This window comes from Carcharhinus amblyrhynchos, chromosome X, assembly GCF_965287045.1.
Source record: "Carcharhinus amblyrhynchos chromosome X, sCarAmb.v2.hapA, whole genome shotgun sequence".
NCBI classification, from domain to species: domain Eukaryota; kingdom Metazoa; phylum Chordata; class Chondrichthyes; order Carcharhiniformes; family Carcharhinidae; genus Carcharhinus; species Carcharhinus amblyrhynchos.
In genome coordinates this window covers 11228027-11233722 of record NC_137359.1, presented here as the reverse complement: position 1 = coordinate 11233722, position 5696 = coordinate 11228027, and positions in this window count along the sequence as shown.

Sequence of the window (5696 nt, the reverse complement as noted above, 5' to 3'; positions counted from 1 at the left end):
GGAGGGGCCATTGTCATCCTGAACAGAACGGATTACTGTAAAGAAGTGTACCGACAACTAAACAATGAGGAACACTACAGACAATTACCCACAGATCCGACCAAAGAACACACTTGTCAACTCAACAATCTGATCAAGACCTTTGATCCGGACCTTCAGAGCACCCTCCGTGCTCTCATTCCACGTACTCCCCGCATTGGAGATCTCTACTGCCTCCCAAAGATACACAAGGCAAACACACCTGGCCGTCCCATTGTATCGGGCAATGGGACTCTGTGTGAGAACCTCTCCGGCATCCTGAAACCCATTGTACAAAGAACCCCCAGCTTTTGTCGCGACACTACGGACTTCCTACTGAAACTCAGCACACATGGAGCAGTTGAACCAGGGACACTCCTCGTCACAATGGATGTCTCAGCGCTCTACACCAACATCCCCCCACAACGATGGCATTGCTGCGACTGCCTCAGTACTCAATGCTGACAACTGCCAGTTTCCAGATGCAATTTTACAACTCATCCGCTTTATCCTGGACCACAATGTCTTCACCTTCAACAACCAGTTTTTCATCCAGACACATGGAACAGCCATGGGGACCAAATTTGCACCTCAATATGCCAACATCTTCATGCACAGGTTCGAACAAGACTTCTTCACTGCACAGAATCTTCAACCGATGCTATACACTAGATACATCGATGACATTTTCTTCCTTTGGCCTCATGGTGAACAATCACTGAAACAACTATATGATGATATCAACAAATTCCACCCCACCATCAGACTCACCATGGACTATTCCCCAGAATCAGTTGCATTCTTGGACACACGCATCTCCATTAAGGACGGTCACCTCAGCACCTCACTGTACCGCAAGCCCACAGACAATCTCACAATGCTCCACTTCTCCAGTTTCCACCCTAAACATGTTAAAGAAGCCATTCCCTATGGACAAGCCCTCCGTATACACAGGATTTGCTCAGATGAGGAGGATCGTGACAGACACCTCCAGACCCTGAAAGATGCCCTCATAAGAACAGGATATGGTGCTCGACTCATAGATCGGCAGTTCCGATGCGCCACAGCGAAAAACCGCACCGATCTCCTCAGAAGGCAAACACAGGACACAGTGGACAGAGTACCCTTCGTCGTCCAGTACTTCCCCGGAGCGGAGAAGCTACGACATCTTCTCCGGAGTCTTCAACATATCATTGATGAAGACGAACATCTCGCCAGGGCTATCCCCACACCCCCACTTCTTGCTTTCAGACAACCACACAACCTCAAACAGACCATTGTTCGCAGCAAACTACCCAGCCTTCAGGAGAACAGTGACCACAATACCACACAACCCTGTCACAGCAACCTCTGCAAGACATGCCGGATCATCGACATGGATACCATCATCACACGTGAGAATACCATCCACCAAGTACATGGTAAATACTCTTGCAACTCGGCCAACATTGTCTACCTGATACGTTGCAAGAAAGGATGTCCCGAAGCATGGTACATTGGGGAGACCATGCAGACGCTACGACAACGGATGAATGAACATCGCTCGACAGTCACCAGGCAAGACTGTTCCCTTCCTGTTGGCGAACACTTCAGTGGTCACGGGCATTCAGCCTCTGACCTTCGGGTAAGCATTCTCCAAGGCGGCCTTCACAACACACGACAGCGCAGAGTCGCTGAGCAGAGACTGATAGCCAAGTTCCGCACACATGAGGACGGTCTCAACAGGGATCTTGGGTTCATGTCGCACTATCTGTAACCCCCGTGACTTGCCTGGGTTTGCAAAACCTCACTTACTGTACTGTCTGGAGACAATACACATCTCTTTAAACTGTGATCAGTGCTCCTTCCACTCACATTATCAGCCACTTCAGGTCTTGAACAGCAGGTTAGGTGTAAGGATTCGCATTTTAATCAGTAATCTCTAAACTGTCTGTGCTTTATATGCTCTGTCTGAGGCCAGAACTCTCCATTCACCTGACGAAGGGGGTAACCCCGAAAGCTAGTGAGTATATTATCAAATAAATAGGTTGGACTAAAACCTGGTGTTGTCAGACTTTTTACTATGATTTAATTGCCATTGCAGAGAAAAGGTTACAGGGTGACCAGAACTGCTAACTGAATATTCAGGGATATTTGTAATTTAGGACAGTTGGGGAAAAGGTGGGATAGCATCCTTAATAAGATATGAGATCAGTACATTAGTGAGGAAGAATCTTGAATTGAAGGATTAAGGTGTAGAATCTGAGTGGAGCTAACAAAGGGGCAGCAAACATTGGGAGTTGTTTATAGGTCACAAATTGTACCGGTAGTGTATAAATCAACTGTACTGGTAATGTTGGGTAATGTATAAATCAGGAAATTAGAGCTACATGTAACATGGATAATAGTGGTAATGGGGGAGGGGGGGGGTCAAACCAAGTAAACAAACTCAAATTACATTAGGACAAAGAAAAAGGGGGCGGTTCCCCAAAACAAAGAACAAAGAACAAAAACAGCCCAGGAAACAGGCCCTTCGGCCCAACGAGCCCGCGCCACCATTTTAACATTACCAGTCCCCCCTCCACCCATGACCCTTATCTATTGTTTATGGCATTCCACATTGAGGGCAACTAATTCAAGGACAATGTATTACCTCCAATCAGCCTAATAGCACATCTTTGGGGTGTGGGAGGAAACCGGAGCACCCGGAGAAAACCCACACAAGCACGGGGAGAATGCGCAAACTCCCACAGACACCGGCCCAAATCCATGTGTCTGCACAGCAAACAGTGATAGTCACTGAGCTGTCGTGTTGCCTAGCATCTGGTCCAGTTTAGGCACACACTAACGACATGAAGCACTCGGCTATTCTCGAACATCCAAGAGCAGCCCTAGTACGACCCATCGCGTGTATGCCCCTCGTTGGACAACAAGGCGGACCGACTTAAAACCTGTGAATTAAAAGAGAAAAACATTAGTATCATTCCATATCCTTTTACATTACCAGGGACGTCCCAATGCTAATGAACCTTATTTAAAACAATCTCCTATATCCTCCCATCTCCAACCCACTCATGTGCCTGTCTAAGTAACTCTTAAACAACTCCAGTGTGCCTGCCTCCACCACCTTACTTGGCAGAACACTTGGCAAAAGGAGGGGGAACGGCCCAAACAGAAACAAAAAATACAAAGGGAACTTAAGACACGTCAAATCAAAATGTGATTGTCGGGGTCTATAATGCACCTCAGCCCCTGTGGTGCCCAACGGGCGCGGAAGGCGTCGACTGTGCCCACAGACACTGCGTGCTCCCTCTCCAGGGACACCTGGCCGTGGACGTAGCCGCGGTAGAGGGGCAGGCAGTCGGGACAGACGGCCCCCCTCGATCGCCCGCTGCCTGGACCTGTTGATGGCGCGTTTCGCCAGGCCCAGGAGCAGGTTAATAGTGGTAATGGGTGACTTCAACTTTTATAGAGACTGGGTAAACCTCATTAACACTAATGCTTGGAAGATGACTTCTTGGAGTGCACATGAGTTGGGTTTCTGGAGCAGTATGTTGAGGAACGAACTACAGATTGGGCTATTTTAGATATATATAATGAAAAAGAGCTAATCAATAACCTTATGGAATGGAACCACAAGGAAATAGTAGTCATAATGTGATAGTTTTACATATAAAGTTTGAAAGTGATATAGCTCATTCTGGCCCTAAATCTGAACAAAGGTTATGAAGTGTGAAGGGCAGGTTAGCTATGGTGGATTGGAAAGCTTTGATGGTAGGCAATGGCTAGGATTAAAGGAAATATTAACATGTCCTACAGTAAATCTACATTCCTTTAAGATACAAAAACCCAACAGAAAAATGGATCAACTGTGGATAACAAATAAGTTGAACATTGCCTTAGATCAAAGGAAGCAGCTTGTAACATCGCCAGGAAAAGTGGTAATCCCAAGAATTGGGAGCAATTCCAAATCTAGCCAAGAATGACCAAGAGACTTGATATAGAAAAGGAATATGAATGCAAGTTAGTGAGTAACATAAAGTTGGCCTGTAAAAGCTTCTTTAGGTGTGTGAAAAAGAAAAGATTAGCAAGGATAAATATGTCCATTACAGGCAGAGACAGGATAATTTATTATGAAGAATAGGGAAATTGTGGAGAAACTAAAATGTCTTCACAGAAGAAGATACAGAAAATCTCTTAGAAATACTATGGAACCAAGGGACTAGTCAGAATGCGGAACTGGAAGAAATGATCAATTGAAGTAGTACTTGAAAAAATCTTTTAATTAAAGTTGATAAATCTCATGGACCAGATGAGCTACAGAGTGCTAAATTAGGTGGTTATAGAGATAATGGATGCATTGGTGACCTTTCAAAATTCTGTTGATTCTGAAAGTTTCTGCAGATGTAAAGAAGCAAATATAACTCTATTTGAAAAGGGAGGAAAAGAAAACTGAACTATAGGCCTATTCAGTTTGAGAACAATAGCAGTAGGCAAAGTATTAGAATCTGTTATAAAAGATGTGATAACTAGACACTTGGAAAATAATTATAAAAAAAGCATGGGCAGAGTCAACACGAATTTATGAAGGGGAAATCATGTCTGACAAACCTGTTGGGAGCTTTTTGAGTATGTGACTTGTAGCATGTATAAAGGAGAACCAATGGACATGGTGTATTTGGATTTTCAAAAGGCTTTCAATAAGGTCCCACAGAAGAGGTTAGTAAGCAAAATTAAAACACATGGGATTGAGGGGTGGTAATAATGGTAGGCTATTACTGTTGGGTACTGCAAGGATCAGTGCTTGGACCACAGATGTTCACAAAAACGTGGGGACAAAGTGTAATATTTCCAAACTTGCTGACGAGACAAAACTATGTGAAAATGAGTTGGGGATGATGCAAGGAGATTTCAAGGGGATTTGGATGGGATAGGCTAAGTGAATGGGCAAGAACATGGCATATAGAATACAAAGTGATTAAGTGTGAAGTTATCCATTTTCATAGAAAAAACAAGGGCAGACTATTTTTTAAATGGTGAGTGGCTGGAAAGTGTTTGATGTCCATCATGATCTTGTTCATGAGTCACTAAAAACTAGCATGCAAGTGCAGCAAGCAATTAGGAAGATAAGTAGTTATGTTGGCCTTCAGATGTCTTGCTGCAATTACATAGAGTCTTGTTGAGACTGCATCTGGAGTATTATGGACAGTTTTGGCCTCCTTATCTGAAGGATGGTGTATTGGCCATAAAGGAAGTGCAACAGCGGTTGACCAGACTAATCTCTGGGATGGTGGGACTGTTTGAGATTGAGGAAATGGGGCCTGTATTCCTTAGAGTTTTGATGAATAAGATCAACTTTGGGCAGCACGGTGGCACAGTGGTTAACACTGCTGCCTCACAGCGTCAGGGAACCAGTTCAATTCTGGCCTCGGGTCACTGTCTGTGTGGAGTTTGCACTTCCTCCCTGTGTCTGCATGGGTTTCCTCCAGGTGCTCTGGTTTCCTCCCACAGTTCAAAGATGTGCAGGTTAGGTGAACAGGCCATGCTAAATTTGCCCCTTTGTGTCCTAGGATGTGTAGGTTAAGGATATTAGCAGGGTGTGTGCCAAGGAAAGATGCTCAGTCGGAGAGTTGGTGTAGACTCAATGGATCGAATGGCCTCCTTCTGCACTGTTGGGATTTTATAATTCTCATTCTAAT